This window comes from Dermacentor variabilis, chromosome 9 (assembly GCF_050947875.1).
Source record: "Dermacentor variabilis isolate Ectoservices chromosome 9, ASM5094787v1, whole genome shotgun sequence".
In the NCBI taxonomy this organism is placed as follows: Eukaryota; Metazoa; Arthropoda; class Arachnida; order Ixodida; family Ixodidae; genus Dermacentor; species Dermacentor variabilis.
This window is the reverse complement of record NC_134576.1, coordinates 15,204,367-15,221,000: the sequence shown is the minus strand read 5'-3', so window position 1 is coordinate 15,221,000 and position 16,634 is coordinate 15,204,367.

The window sequence follows — 16,634 nt, the reverse complement described above, 5'->3', positions numbered from 1 at the left end:
TTCGATTTGAAAGCAGACAAAATTGACCTCCTATTTAAGTGAAGAGCCTTCGATTGGGTGGTTAAACAACACTGCGGGTCACGTCTCGATGCTTGGGTTGACAGTTACGTAAATCTCACGTCAGAAAATTGGAATAAAAAAAGATTTAGATAGCTTTCCCTTGTAAGGCTCCGCCACTACGCAGAGATACACGAAGACCTTCGTATTCAATTTTCATTTTCATTGCTCACTGCCTTGTCCGCAGCTTTTCTCAACCTTGTAGCATTACAGGCATATGGTGGTAGTAGCAACTCATTTTTTTTAGTATAACGCTAACATTCCGCTCATAACTTTATAGTTCCGCATGTCAGAAATAAATTTGACATCATCATCAGCCTATTTTTAAGTCCGTTGCAGGAACAAAGGCCCCTCCCAGTGATCTCCGATTACCCCTGTCGTGTGCCAGGTGATTACAGCCTGCGCCTGCCCCCAATTTCATTATTTTATCACCCCACGTAATTTCCTGCCGTCTTCGAGTACGCTCCCCTTCCTTTAGCGCCCATTAAGGGTCCACCGGTTATCTGTCATACGAATTTACTCGCAAATTTACAACTCTGGCACCTTACCGTGTGATTGGAAAATTGGCAAAGTAATCCCCATTCATAAAACTGGACCAACCCGTGACCCACATAACTATAGACCCATTTCACTTACATCTATACCATGTAAAGTTATGGAGCCTATAATATACACGCATCTAGTTAATTTTCTTGAAAATAACTTTTTCACAGTTATGCAGCATGGTTCCCGTAAGAACTTCTCCTGTGACACTCAGCTCATCCTCTTCACTAATGACCTGCATGCCAATTAAATTCTGGTTTTTTACCAGACTGTATATTTCTCGACTTTTCCAAAGCGTTTGACAAAGTGAACCATGCATTGCTTCTTCATAAATTAAACGTTCTGAACATAGACCCCCCCGTAATTGATTGGATTCGCGCGTTTCTCGCATCACGTGTTCTATTTGTAACCACTCATGGCGCTAACTCCCCTTTAGCACCAGTTGACTCCGGCGTCCCGCAAGGATCCGTGCTCGGTCCTTTATTATTCCTAATTTAAATTAATGACTTGCCCACTCACGTTTCCTCGAACATTTGTCTATTCGCGGATGACTGCGTCTTGTATCGTAAAATAACTAATTCCTCAGATATTCTAGTAATTCAGGAGGATCTCAATAACACAAATGATTGGTGTCGTACGTGGCGCAAGGAATTAAACATTAGAAAGTGTAAGACTATGAGGATTTCTCGTACTAACATGATCTGCCCCACCTATACGCTAAATAACATCCCACTAGAATGTGTAACGTCATATCGATACTTGGGGGTTTACATCGCCAGCAATTTACCCTGGAAAACTCATATTGATCACATAACATCTAAGGCCACTCGTACACTGGGATACTTTCGTCAGAATTTTTCTCTAGCACTATCATCGCTAAAACTCTTATTGTACACAACTTGCATTCGTCCACAGCTAGAGTACGCATCATAAGTATGGGACCCTGGTCATGACACCCTCATACAGTCTCTAGAAGCAATACAGAATCGCTCAGCCGGTTTCATTCCTACCAACTACCAAAGAACTGCGAGTGTAACTAACATGAACGCTCTCCTACACCTCCCGCTGTTTTCAACCCGTAGAAAACTATCTCGCATATGTCTTTTCCATAAAATCTACTACCACAACGCATATTTATGTTCTATCTTTGTTCAACCGCCACCATACATTTAATCTCGCATTGACCGCCGCCAAAAGTTAAACATTCCGCACTGCAACACCGTCGGCTTTTCATATTCATTTCTTCCCCAAAGGAGCAAAGATTGGAATAACTTACCCGCATTACTTACAAGCATAACTGACACCAATAACTTTAAAACCACACTGCAAGGCTTCATGTTATAAATTAATGTTTCGTTTGCTTGTTCTGTATAATAACTGCTCTTATGCCATAATTTTAAGCTATGGCTTGTATTTTTATATGGTATGTTCCTTTCTTTCTTTCCTTTCTTTTTTTTTTTGTTACACCACGTATTTTTGCCACGCTTACAAGTTTCTATTTACTATTCCTATTATTTTGTATGTGATGTTCTTGCCATGTTGTTGCCTTCCTTCCTCATTTTTTCTTGTTCTTTTTATTAATTATTAACTTCCATGTATTTAGCTTTGGCGCTTTCTTCAAAAGTTTTTGCTTCTTTGTACTTATTTTTTTTTCTATAACCAACTATTGTGCGATTTGCCTCTGTTTTTACCTGGCCCCTCCCCTCTGCAATGTACAACCGTACCTTGAGGGTATACTAAATAAATAAATTATATGGCCTACTCACCTCCATCTTTTTTCTTTTAATGTACACTAGAACATCGGCTATCTCCATTTGCTTTTGATCTACAATGGTCTCTTCCTGTTTCTTAACATAACGCCAACGATTTTTCGTTTCATCGCTCTTTTTGGAGTTCTTAACTGGTTTTTGAGCTTCTTTGTTAACCTCCACGTTTCTCGTGTATGTTCATACGGGCAGAATGCAATAATTGTATACTTTTCTTTTCAACGGAAATGCTAAGCTCCCAGCCAAGATGCCGTATTGCCTGCCAAAAGCATTCCAACCCATTTTTGGTCTTCCTGAAATTTCCTGCTCATGATCAGGGTCCCCTCAGAGTAATTGACCTATGTAAACCTACTCCTGCACCGATAGAAGAGGCTAAACGGTGATCATAAATTGTTGTTCCCTTGCCAGGCTATTTATTTATTTATTTATTTATTTATTTATTTATTTATTTATTTATTTATTTATTTATTTTTATTTGCTTCGTCACACTACAGTGTAACATAACCTTAGTCTGCTGCATATTATACTTTAACCTTACTCTTACACTTCCTCAGTTATTTATTGTAATTCACCCCCAGGGTTGCTGAATCGCATAATGCCATCTTCAAAGCAAAGGTTATGGTGATATGTGCCATAGAGTCTCACTTTTTATTCTTTCCCAGTCTATTAGGTCGAATTTTTCGAAACATGCAGTTAGTACCATTCGACAGATTGCGTCTATTTGTCTGACCACTTTCTCAATAGGTAATTTTCTACTTTCCATGTGGAGAAGCAAGCTAGCTGGGGAAGCTTAGTAGATACTTCCCAAGATATTTTCGTATGCCTCCTCTTTTATTACGCAATTCCTCTATGGCTAACGGTGGGTTATATGTAACAAGCTTATATATAAGACACTAGCTTATATATTCCCGCTTTACATATATTAATATAAAGCAGTAATAAAAGAGGGCCCAGTACTGAGCCTTGGGGAACCCCTGATGAAACAGGATCAAGGGTGAGTTAATAGAGTTGAAACATGCATATTGCGAACGCTGGGAAAGAAAGTCCGATGTCCAGCCAACCAAAGATGCATTCTTTAGCATAGCGAACATCTTATGCATAAGTTTAAGGTGTGAGACAGTGTCGAAGACCTTTGCAAAGTTTATAAAAATAGCATCAATCTGGTCACCTATGTCTAAAGAGCTGCTTATGTCATGAACGAATTCTGTCAGTTGTGCTACAGGGCTAAGGCGCCGTCTAAAACCATGCTGGGAAGGGCATAAAATTTTGTTAGTTGCAAGAAATTCCGTAATATGTTTAAAGATAATTTTTTAGAGCAACTTGCATGAGTGTGCTGTTAAGGAGATTGCCCTATAGTTAGAAAACAAGGGCAAAATTGAAGCAAGTTTCCACGAGGAAGGAAGAGCGGCGGCTGAAGAGATTTTCTAAAGATAATTGTTAGATATCTGCTGCACCAAAGATAGTATCGAACGAGAAAAACACTCGGGGTGCCGTCAGGACGACACCGCTTCATGGTGTCTAGGTGTACGATTAAGTACACCCTCAGCGGACAGTGATATATCGTCCATTGGAGGGTATGGTTCGGAATAAAAAGGGATTACAGAACTATCAGTCGTAAAGACAGAGTGGAAGTAGGTGTTAAAAGAAGCTACTGTCTCCGAATCAGAAACCGCAACATTGCTAATTATTACCATGTCCGAGGATGATCCATGCGGTAGGATAGCTTTCCAAAATTTTCGGGAATAAGCCAGCATTCATTTCGGCAAGGTTACCTTTTAATAAATTTGTTTTGCAGCAACCATTTTACAATACAGCTCCTTTTAAGCGCTATGGAATCGCATGAGTTTTGTTGAGTCACCAGAGCGTGCGGCCAAATCTGGCCGCACGACCTGATAAACGCAAAAGGTCCCTAGTCATCCAAGGAATTTCAGGGTTTGTCTTCTTTGTTTTTAAAGGAATAAAAAGGTTGACACACTTACTGATACGATTTTCAAAGAAACTTGTCAAGGTATCAGTATGACTAGTGGTATTTGTCATTGCAAACTTATGAAAAGAATCGCATACGGCGTCTGTTATGCCAAATCATCAGTGCGATTAAAGTCAGGACATTTGCGGTACATATAGCGGAATTTAGGGACGATGCCAACAAGTGAAATTAACACAGCTTTGTGGCCTGATATTCCATCAATAATATCGCATTCGTAACCGGAGTTAAAAGGTATGTAGTAAGAAAGACAAGATAAAGGACTGAATTTTGCCGAGTGAAATCCTGATCTGGTACACGCCACAGGACAACGAAATGTGAACCAACTCTCGCCCGATAGTTACTTCGTGTCCGCTTACTTTTATTAAAGGCCAATCAACACCAGGAGCATTAAAATCGCCCATGCAAATAATGTCGGATGAAGAAGTAGTATGACCATGCAAAAATTCACATAGATTGTGCAGATGCCCAATATTAGAACCAGGTGGACGGCAAACGACCCCTATAATCAAAGACATATTTTCAAGTTTAATTTTACTCAGTATCAGGAGGGTCGAGGAGTACAGAAAAGTGAAAGTGAGATTGAAGAAATAGAGCAACACTGCCTCCTCTCCCAAGTTTTAGGTCACGCCGAACCACTTTGAAACCATGGGAGGGTTACCTCAGAACACATCATGTAACCAGGTCTCAGTAACACCGATAATAGGTGGTGAGTAAGACGAGACCAAGGAATGAAATTTTGAGAAATTGGTGACAAGGCTTCTTGCATTAACGTTTCAAATGAAACGTTCATAGCCAGTACTGTGAAGTCAAGTAGATTGGTCCTAGCAATTATTTCGGCGGGTTTAGTTGAGCCAGCAGATGACCTGACGAGAGTATTGGATGTGCTACCCTAGTCGTATCATACCCTGTCAATAAATACATGATGAAATCGAAGTTGAACAGATGATCCACTATCCCTATGAGAGCAGGATGCTTCCCAAGCAGGATGCTTGGGAAGGATGGTGCCAAGCCTTAGGCTGCACATGACACAATAGGAACAGCACTTCTATGAGTGGGACATTAAAGCACTGAATCATTCCTCTGTGCATGGGATGGTATGGCGGAGAACTCACGCGTTTTATTGCAAGAAACCATTGCACCACTGCAATGAAACCATTGCAAGAAATTAATAAGAAACCTAGAAATTAATAAGAAACCTATTAATTTATGTGATCATGGTAGAGGTGAAACAGGATGCTTCGTCGCATAGAATCTTTCGGGGAAAGCCAATCCGAGAGAACATTTCAGCCAATCCTTCGGCTATTGAAGTTGCGTCAGTGGAGGGTAAAGAAACAGTCTCCGGGTATTTTGGGGACAAATTAATCAGCATCAGTATATACTTGTTTCCTTTAGATTAGACAGTGGGCCAGTAATGTCCACAGCTAGTCGTTCCAAAGGCATGTCTATCAGTGGTATGCGTACCAACGGTGCTTTGCCTTGTCTTACTTAATGGATAGTCCGTTGCCAAACATCGCAGGAACGTACGTATTGGCGGACTTCTTGCACTCCGGGCTCGTGAAAGGATCCAAGGACTTGGTCCGTTCTCTTTTTGATGCCCTGGTGTCCTGACATTTTGTTTTCGTGTGCCAGAGAAAGCACCTGGGTTTGCAGACACTTCGGTACCAACGCTTTCTGCACTGATTTACCCGGACAAAGCTGACTAGTCCTATACAAGACGCCTTCCTTGCAAAAGAAATGTCCGAGTTGTGTTTTCCCCCGACAGGGTCTTCCCAACGTTTCATCTGCCTACGTGTAGAGATTTGTCCCTTCCTTATTCAGCACAAAATACGGGTTTGGAACTTCCAAAGAGTTGAGGCCTATTTTCGAGTCTCCCCTGGCGGTCTTTGCCCTGACAACAGACGAAGCCGGCCAGTGTGGATTCATCTCGTCGACGGAGGCATTCTTGGCATGAGATGTCGAAAGGTTGGAAGGCATCTTCCACTTGCCGTCCGGATTCGCTGGTTGACGCGACCCAGGGACATTTTCAATGATTCCATCGTATGGAAGACTTGCCAAGCACTTAGCTACCGTGATACCTGAAAAATACAGCGAATGAATTTCCACTTGAGCTTCTGGGACATAGATACTCCGGCAATCCGCCAGTAGCATTATTGCCGTTGAGCGCGCTAAAACAGCATCGGGTAGGAAAGCACGGCGCACCATAATTGTGTTGCTGCCAGTGTCCCGTAGTACGGAAACCACATGGCCGAAAAGCTCACTACTCTGGAGTTCAACGTTGTGGGTTGGTAACAGCAGGTCTGCTCCATCCCTCTGTTTGTTACAATGCAAGGCACACGAGAATTCTCGTTTTCCAACTTCGTTTTCTGGCGACATACAACAGGCTGCAGTAGAAATTGTGGCGCTTTTCTTTCAGCAGTTCCGCGAGTCATGCCCCTGGCCGTTGACAATAGTCGCAGTAAGGCTTCTTCGAGTTCACCTTACAGTCATAAGGTTTTTGTCCCTTCTTATTGCAGAGGAATCATTTGGTTTGGTTTATTTCTGCATTTGATTCGTCCTCTCTCGTGTAGTGATCTTGTCTTCTCCTCGAATGTGAGTGAATTGTTTTGCCGCTGTGCTTCCAATAAATGATCAGTGGTTTGTGCGATTGTCTCCACTTTTCTGCAATTTGCTTCACGCAAGAACAGCGCTACCCGGCTATGGCAGTTATTCATGAACTGGTCTTCAACAACTAAGTAGCGAACAACATGAAAGGTGTTTCCTCCATTGGAGAGTTAGACCCACCGGTCAAATAAGCTAAATAATCTGGCAGCATACTGCTTACAAGTCCCTCCATCTTGGGGCTTGCTATAGCGAAACTTTTCGCGGTAGCCATCCGCCGTAAACATGAAACGATATAGCAATGCTAGTTCGGTCTTTTCGTAGTCGAGGGAGTCCTCCGGAGACAACCGACCAAACACTCAACACTTCACCGTCGAGACATAGGCTTAGAGCTGAAGCCGATTTCTTCTTTGGCCAACCCTGTCCTGTGGCTACTCGTTGAAATCGCTTCAGATATGCATCCAAGTGATCGCGGGTTTTGTTCAACTGCGGGATTATGTTGTGCGTATTTTCAGAAATCGAGGATTCTCCTTGGTTGCTCGCAAGCGACTGAGACATATTTGCGTGGCTGTCTGCTCCACCCATCTCCGCTAGCCTTATGCGCAACTGCAGAATCCTTTCCTCGCGCTCTATACGATCCTTTGCTGCCTTGCGTTCCGCTAAATTTTCCTCACGTGCCCTTCTCTGTTCCTCATCAATCCACTCTTTCAGTTCTGGACTGAGAAGACCCATGCGTTCAGCTAACTCGCAAAGCTCGTGGGTACTCATTTTGTATCTACTTGAAGCACACCTCTATGGCAACTAGCTTTGTCCTGCCGCCTACGTGAGTGTACCGTGTCGCCTTCTTTCGTCTGTTGTTTATTTGGTGCCCTCGTTGTAATCTCTCGCTGACGCCAATTTGTTATGTCAGGTTCTTGGGAAAATATCGTGCACGCAAGGGTCCACCTTGGTGAAAATAATAGACATATTCCTTTGTACACAAAATACTACTTTTTCACACTACTCTCATAAGATGAATTAAGCTATATTTACAGCACGTGCAAACACACTCAGAAAAAAACATTATTGTTATAGCTGGCACAAACATGTAAGCAGGGTGTGAGCAAAGCTGTAAACTCGCTTTAAATTTTTCTCTACTATGCCCGTTAACGACTTGATAAGCCAGAGTCATAGTTATAACCACGGGTTCACCGGGAATAACTGCATCGGCCCAGACGACGGGGAAGTTGCCGAGAATGCGGCGGTGGACCAACCGCAGGACCCCTTATCGACGCTGGTCTCAGCGCTACGCTTGGTAGTCGCGACCAGCACGGTCGATGAGCGGGTCTGAGGTGCGTTCTCCGGGAGACGTCAGTAGAACTCGGTGCTGAATCGGCGCTTCCGAAGAGCGCTCTTCGGGAAGCGTCGGTCTGGCTGGAGCGTGGGAGCAGCCCTCGGCAACTGTCAGCGGGCCCCAGGTTGTAGGGCAGGACTGGGTCCTCTCGTCTGACCGGGCACTCGGCTCCATCTACCAGGCTCAGTTTGTCCGTGGACCGTCGTCCGCGGACATTCCCGGAATGTTCCGGTCCTTTGCAATAGCAGGGCTGCCTACTGGCTCCGCCTAGGCACGCTTTTCTTTTTCCTGCTCCACGAAGCGGCACTGGCTTCTTGTCGCCAGTCTTCCCAGCACCCGGAGCACACGCCTCCCTCCCCCCTCTGTCTCCTCTTCTCCTTTTTTTCATTTGCAGCCACCTATTTTTCCAGGCTGTGGCTTCTTCCTTCTTGGGCTTATGTTGCATTCGTCAAGGACGTGCACAACACAAGCACAACGCCAAGCGCATATCACATAGACCACTGCTGCGAGTGCTCAAGGCCAGAATCTGAGGAACACGGTGAGCCCTTCATTTCAGCAATCGCCGTCCGCCTCCCACAGTACTGGGACCAGCATCCCTCAGTGCGGTTTCTTAAGGCCAAATGGCAATTCCATGGAGGGCAATTCCAAGTCTCTGGTATCCGCTCTCAAGATTCAAAGTTTCTTTACACTGTTGCAGCGCTTTCACCTGCCAACACTAACGATGTAGCAGATTTGTTGAACGACCCACTATCTACCGCCGCCTATGACGATTTCAAGGCAGCCCTGCTACAGCGCACAGCACCTTCACAGCAGTCTCGCATCCAGCAGCTTTTGAACACTGACGAACTCGGCCACCGACTTCCTAGTCAACATCTTCGCCGAATGATGTAGCCTCGCGGAGGCAACGCCAGATCCATCGAAAAAAAACGCTGTTGCGCGTTTTCTTTTTTTTTTTTTTGCAGCGACTTTCGGCTAACGTGCAGAAGGTCCTCATGACAGCGTCTATCATGGATCTTACAGGATTGCAGCGTTGGCCCACAAAGTGATGGATGTAGCCACGCCATCCATCGCAACCACGACACCGTTTTCGGGCGGCAGTAAAACCGCCCTACAAGCACCTCCCTGCTCTTCAGCAGTGCATTCTCCGCTCGAATCCTTGTGTAAGCTCCTGGAACGCATAATTTTTGGAGCGGAACATCGCCACACGTCATCTTGTCACCCACGTGGTGGTAGTTACAGCAAATCAAGGCGCACAGGAGCCCGCTATGAAACATCACGTACAATGTCTGGCGTTTGCCACTGACGCCGTAGTTTTTCAAACCACACTCGTCGCTGCCGGCATCCCTGCGCTTCGCAGGAAAACAGGTCGGCAAGCTTCTAAAGGCCACGAGTTGTTCAGCCTGACACACAAGTCGTCTTTTCTACGTGACGGACAGAGTTACGTGAAAACAGTTCTTAGTCGACACAAGAGCCGACGTAAGTCTTATTCCCGCCCAATACTATGACTGACAAGCAAGGCTTCTGTCGCTTTTGCAAGCCGTCAATGGCACCAGGATTTCAGTCTCTTTCGTCAGGCTGTATCATGTTAAACCTTGGACTTCGACGCGCGTTCCAATGGATTTTCCTGGTTGTAGACGACCATCATGCACTCGTTGGAGCACACGTTTTGGAAAACTACGGACTCATTGTCGACGTTCAACGACGCCGTCCCATCGACTTCGTTACACAGCTGTCCATTCCCAGCATCCCAGCAACACGTGCATCGGCGATCGCGCCTACTTCTGGCATGTTGGACGAACCGTTCGCCGAGCTCCTCTGCAAGTTTCCCACTTGGACGCGCCTGCCCGAGTGGATGCAACCGGCCCAACATGGCGTGCGCCATCACATCGTCACCTCCAGCCGACCAGCTTATTTCAGATCCCGGCGTTTGTCTCGGGAGAAACTCAAGATCGCTCTCGCGGAGTTCGAACATAAGCTGCAACATGGCGTCATCAGCCCTTCCTCCAGTGATTGGGTATGACCACTTCGCGTTGTACCTAAAGAGACAGGAGACTGGCGCTAACGTGGTGATTACCGGGCGTTAAACAACATTACAGTTCTCTATCGCTACTCTCTCCCAAGCATTCAGGACTTCACAGTTGCGCTGCGCGGTGCCGCGATCTTTTCTAAGATCGATCTCGTTCGCGTCTATCAACTACCGGTCGCTACTGTTGATCTTATTGAATTTTTCCTCATGTCCTTCAGCCTACGGAAGGATGGCTAATCGCTTCAGCGTTTCATAGATTCCGTCACTCGAGACCTGCCTTTTGCTTTTGCGTACATTTAAGAACTTCTCCTCGAAAGCTCTTCCGCAGAACATCTTGCCAGTAAATAAAGTGTCATCCACGACGGCGAGAGTGAATTCTGTCAATCTAAACTTGACTTCCTAGGGGATTTCGTCGACGCTAACGGCATTCGACCACTGCCGTCCAACACTTGCGCCATCAAAGATTTTCCATGACCGAACACACTCACCAAGGTTCGCTAGTTTCTCTGGTTCGTAAATTTCTACCGCCGATTCATTCTCTATTGCGCGCGACTTGTGGCTCCGCTCTGCTGGGAAACAAGCGTAAGCAAGAGCTTAAGTTAACTGAGAGGCGACCAACGCTATCACAAGAGTTAAGTCTGTCCTCACCGACGCCAGGCTGCTCAGACACTCAAACCCAGAGGCACCCTCTGCCATCACGACAGACGCTCCAAACAACGCTGCTGGCGCCGTTCTGCAGCAATTCATGAACACAACAATCAAAACACGGCGGCGCAGGTGAGACCTGCGACGCAGCAGAGGGTGCTAAGAATCCCTGGCTCGGGACAGGCCGCCATTGGAATATGAACCTGGCAACGTTTAATGCTATAACGTTATCTAGTGAGGCGAGTCTAGCAGTGCCATTGGAGGAATTAGAGGGATATAATAGAGGAGGAAATGGGATATAATAGGGCTCAGTGAAGTTAGGAGGCCACAAGAAGCATATACAGTGCTAAAAAGCTGGCACATCCTGTGCAAGCGGGGCTTAGCGGAGAGACGAGAACTAGGAGTCGGATTCCTGATTATAATAACAATATAGCTGCTAACATACAGGAATTCTATAGCATTAACGAGAGGGTGGCAGGTCTTGTTGTGAAACTTAATCAGAGGTACAAAATGAAGGTTGTACAGGTCTACGCCCCTACATCCAGTCATGGTGACCATGAAGTCGAAAGCTTCTATGAAGACGTGGAATCGGCGATGGGCGAAGTCAAAACAAAATACACTATACTGATGGGCGACTTCAATGCCAAGGTAGGCAAGAAGCGGGCTGGAGACAAGGCAGTGGGGGAATATGGCATAGGCACTAGCAATAGCAGGGGAGAGTTATTAGTAGAGTTTGCGGAACAGAATAATATGCGGATAATGAATACCTGCTTCCGCAAGCGGGATAGCCGAAAGTGGACGTGGAGGAGCCCGAACGGCGAGACTAGAAATGAAATAGACTTCATACTCTGCGCTAACCCTGGCATCATACAAGATGTGGACGTGCTCAGCAAGGTGCGCTGCAGTGACCATAAAAAAATTAAATTATGGGGCTTTACGTGCCAAAACCACTTTCTGATTATGAGGCACGCCGTAGTGGAGGACTCCGGAAATTTCGACCACCTGGAATTCTTTAACGTGCACCTAAATCTAAGCACACGGGTGTTTTCGCATTTCGCCCCCATCGAAATGCGGCCGCCGTGGCCGGGATTCGATCCCGCGACCTCGTGCTCAGCAGCCCAACGCCATAGCCACTGAGCAACCACGGCGGGTTGCAGTGACCATAGCATGGTATGAACTCGAACTAGCCTAGACCTGAGGAGGGAACGCAAGAAACTGGTACATAAGAAGCCGATGAATCAGTTAGCGGTAAGAGGGAAAATAGAGGAATTCCAGATCAAGTTACAGAACAGGCATTTGGCTTTAACTCAGGAAGAGGACCTTAGTGTTGAAGCAATGAACGACAATCTTGTGGGCATCATTAAGGAGTATGCAATAGAAGTAGGTGGTAACTCCTTTAGACAGGATACCAGTAAGCTATTGCAGGAGACGAAAGATCTGATCAAGAAACGCCGATGTATGAAAGCCTCTAACCCTATAGATAGAATAGAACTGGCAGAACTTTCGAAGTTAATCAACAAGCGTAAGACAGCTGACATAAGGAAGTATGATATGGATAGAATGGAACATGCTCTCAGGAACGGAGGAAGCCTAGAGTGAGAAGAAACTAGGAATTGGCAAGAATCAGATGTATGCGTAAGGAGACAAAGCCGGCAATATCATTACTAATATGGATGAGATAGTTCAAGTGGCTGAGGAGTTCTATACACATTTATAGAGTACCAGAGGCAACCACGACGATACTCGAAGAGAGAATAGATTGGAGGAATTCGAAATCCCACAGGTAACGCCGGAGGAAGTAAAGAAAGCCTTGGGAGCTCTGCAAAGGGGGAAGGCAGCTGGGGAGGATCAGGTAACAGCAGATTTGTTGAAGGATGGTGGGCAGATTGTTCTAGAGAAACTGGCCACCCTGTACACGCAATGCCTCATGACTTCGAGCGTACCGGAATCTTGGAGAAACGCTCACATAATCCTAATCCATAAGAATGGGGACGCCAAAGACTTGAAAAATTTTAGACCTATCAGCTTACTATCCGTTGCCTACAAAGTATTTACTAAGGTTATTGCAAATAGAATCAGGAACGCCTTAGACTTCTGTCAACCAAAGGACCAGGCAGGATTCCGTAAAGGCTACTCAACAATAGAACATATTGCTACGGAACAGCCGCCGCAGTGAGGGGACATTATACCGCCGCAATCTCGATCAACACGACCTTGACCTTCTGCTCGTAATTCCATCACACCTGCGTTCGACTGTCCTCCAACAAATTCACGACGCTCCCTTGGCTGGACACGTGGGCGTCTTGCGCACATACGACCGTGTACGCCGTCGATTCTTTTGGCCGGGTCTCGCCCGCTCCTTGCGGCGCTACGTTCGCGCTTGTGAGCCCTGTCAGCGCCGGAGCAAGCCCTCCACACCTCCAGCTGGATGTCTCCTGCAGATCGACATTCTACCGGAACGCGCATTTACATTCGCTCGCCTGTGCAGCCGGTCGACTGCAGCGCCGCCGCCGCGGCACCGACGGGAACTATATATCTAGCTAACTTTTCGCCCTAGGGGAGCCTAGGTCCCTAGTTGTCGTGTAAAAAACGCGCCTAGCTCCTGAAACGCCCTAGTCCCCATGCGCGCGCGCGCGCGCGGGGCCCATAGAAATATACCATAGCGCAGAGTTTGTGCCAACTCGCCGGAGCAACAGGGTGGGCGGTTCAATGCGCGTGTACGCAAGCAGCACGACCACGAAGGAAGCGATACAAGGTGGAACAGCGCATTTTACGGCAATTGAGGTTGTGTGTGTGTGACGCGCTTGGTGTGTGCAAAGAGCAATTTAGTTGCGTGTGTGACGAATGTGTATGCGCAAATAGCACGACCACGAGCGAAGGTGCAACATTGCGTTTTGGCGTTTGGTGTGCGCAAACAGCAATCGAGTTGCGTGCGTGACGCGTTCGTTCACGCAAACAGCACGACCACGAACGAAGCGATGCAAGGTGCAACAGCGCGTGTTGCACAATCGAGTTGTGTGTGTGCGGTGCGTGTGTGTGACGCGTTTGTAATGCGCAAAGAGCACGACGACGATCGTCTTCTAACTGCGCCAGAGCAAACCGATTGTTGAGTACTACATACGTATTGCGCGGGCGTTAAAACTAGAGAAACACGGGATTGCGATGCGACCAGCCGCAGTGTATAGGACTGCACGTACGTACGTACGTATGTTTTTGTGATGTGGTCAATCTTAAAAGGACGATGGCATTTCTGCACCAGCGGAGAAGTGGGAAATCGTGATTATACTGGGCCGATCATTGTCAAAAGCAAAGGCTTACCCTTAATTAAGGGTTATCCCCTACCTTCTACTGAAACTGCAGCCTCTAGTAGTCTTCATGCACTTTTGTAGTCATGACACCATACGACGATACCCTCTGACGTGGGGCCCAGACTACTGGAGAGCTGGTTGATCAAGCTTGCTCAATAAACTTGACCTTTTGTTCTTTCATTATGCTACAGTGCTAGAGCGTAGTTTCTTCCTATTAGTAAACAGGCAAGACAACAAAGCATTGCTACTCTACTCCTGTTGTGGCTCTTCAGTCAATGACACTAGAGGGGAAAGGAATCGAGATCCAAGCCAAGTGGAAAATTGTGTTTAGCCACTCTTAAACACCCTTAACTCAATGTTTTAAATGCCTGTGTGGTTGATACCTTGTCTAGTGGAACTTCTTGCCATCCCCAATATGTGCATAGCACCAGAGGTATACTTTGACAGCTGTAAGCAGTGCAATTAAGGGAGTGCAGTACCTGTATTGCAGCTTTACACCAGCTAAGATATTGAATCTTGGGAGTTATGTTCATATCTCTCATCTATAGTGTGGCAAGAACTTATAATCCGCCCTCAAGTTCTGCTGGAGCACAAGCTACTGTTGCTCTTTTATGCAGCTAGTGTCAGCAAACAAGCTTGCAGTATTGCTAGGTAGAAAAGCACTTAGGCTTCATGACCATCTAAGTCATAAATGAATAAGTGCATGGCTACAAGTTGTAAATTGCAAGAAACAGTTCAAATGCCATTGAGCATAGTTGCGCTATTGCAATGTATCCTTCGGAGCATTGTACGAGCCATGGTGGTTCCCACATTGTGTTGAAGTGCCACACCAGTGACATATGATTATGATGCCAGCGTGATCCAGTGTGGCTGTACTTTGTTATATAAAAACTTTACATGTGTTTTAGATTATATTTAGTGCAGTATCTAAAGTTACTAATGTATAAAACTTTAATTCGCCCAATCCTAGATTATGCTTCTCCTGTCTGGAACCCTCATAAGCAGTGCGACAAACTCCATTGAGAGCATACAACAGAAATCTATTCGGTTCATATATCGTCGCTGTGATCACTATTTTTCTCCCTCTCGTGCCTTATCTTCTTTGAACCTAACCCCTTTATCCATACGCCGTCACATTGAGTCATTGAAGTTTCTGCATGGCATCGTCAATTTTTCTTATCGTGTCTCACATCCCATATATATTCCTTTAGACATTCCTCGGTCAAGTAGGAGTCACCATAACCTTAATATTAAGCCTTACTTTGCTCGATCTAATAAACTTAAATACAGCTTTTTCCCACGTACTATTGAATTCTGGAACTTAATTCCAGGTACAATTAGGTTACTGCCATTAAACGATTTCCTGTTAAAAGTTAACCACACCTGATTTTATGTATTTTCTTGTTGTTACAGTGTATTGACTCATTGTCGTTTTTGTACCGACTCTCAGTGTTGGTGTTATTTTGAGTTTCATTTCTGTGATCTGCCTTATTCTTGTGAATTTTTAATATGTTATTGTTTACTTGTTTTTTGTATGACTTATTTTTGTCTAACGCACTCCTGCAATAGCCCCATAAAGGGGCTGCAGTATGTATAAATAAATAAATAAATAAATAAATAAATAAATCTGAAAGGTTATGTGCAGAAGATGATAGTTGACCTTACAGCCATTTTTTCTATACAGTCCTTCACTTTCCATCAACTTCAGCAAATCATTGAAGCCCCAAAATAACACATTTAATATTGGTACTCAGATTGAACAGTTTCAGTTCTATGTGTATGTTTCAGAGAACTGGACCAAACATCAAGAATGAAAATTTAGCTACCTATTGATGCTGTAGCTTTAGGCTCTGCAGGAACCACTTATCTGCAGCACCCAACTTATCCCGTATTTGACGGATCATGACAGATGTGTGAAGAAGCACGAGTGTTATGCAGAACAGTTTTCAAGAGGTAATGAACCTCTACCATATACATAAATAACTGGAAGCCTTCTCCTAAGGAAATATTCGTGCTCTGCACTGTAACATCGACATGTCCCTCCCTAAGATAAGGTGATAAAGAGAGCCGGTTTTTTTTAATCTGTTGTATTTCCACAATTTTAACATGGTATAAGTGAGGCCCAAGGCCTAAATGGGACTGCGTGCTGTTCTGTATGCGTGCTGCGCTTATTGTACAGATCAATAGTAGCCAATCAATACCCATTTTATTGAAGATGCAAACTGGATCATATCCTAGGGCCAACTCACTGTCAATGAGAACTGTTATACTGGCTTCCTGCACGGTTTATTGATCATGGACTTCTTTTTGAGGTGCGATTGAAGTCCCTCAATATCTTACTTAAACTATGAATTGTAACTGGGAGAACGTG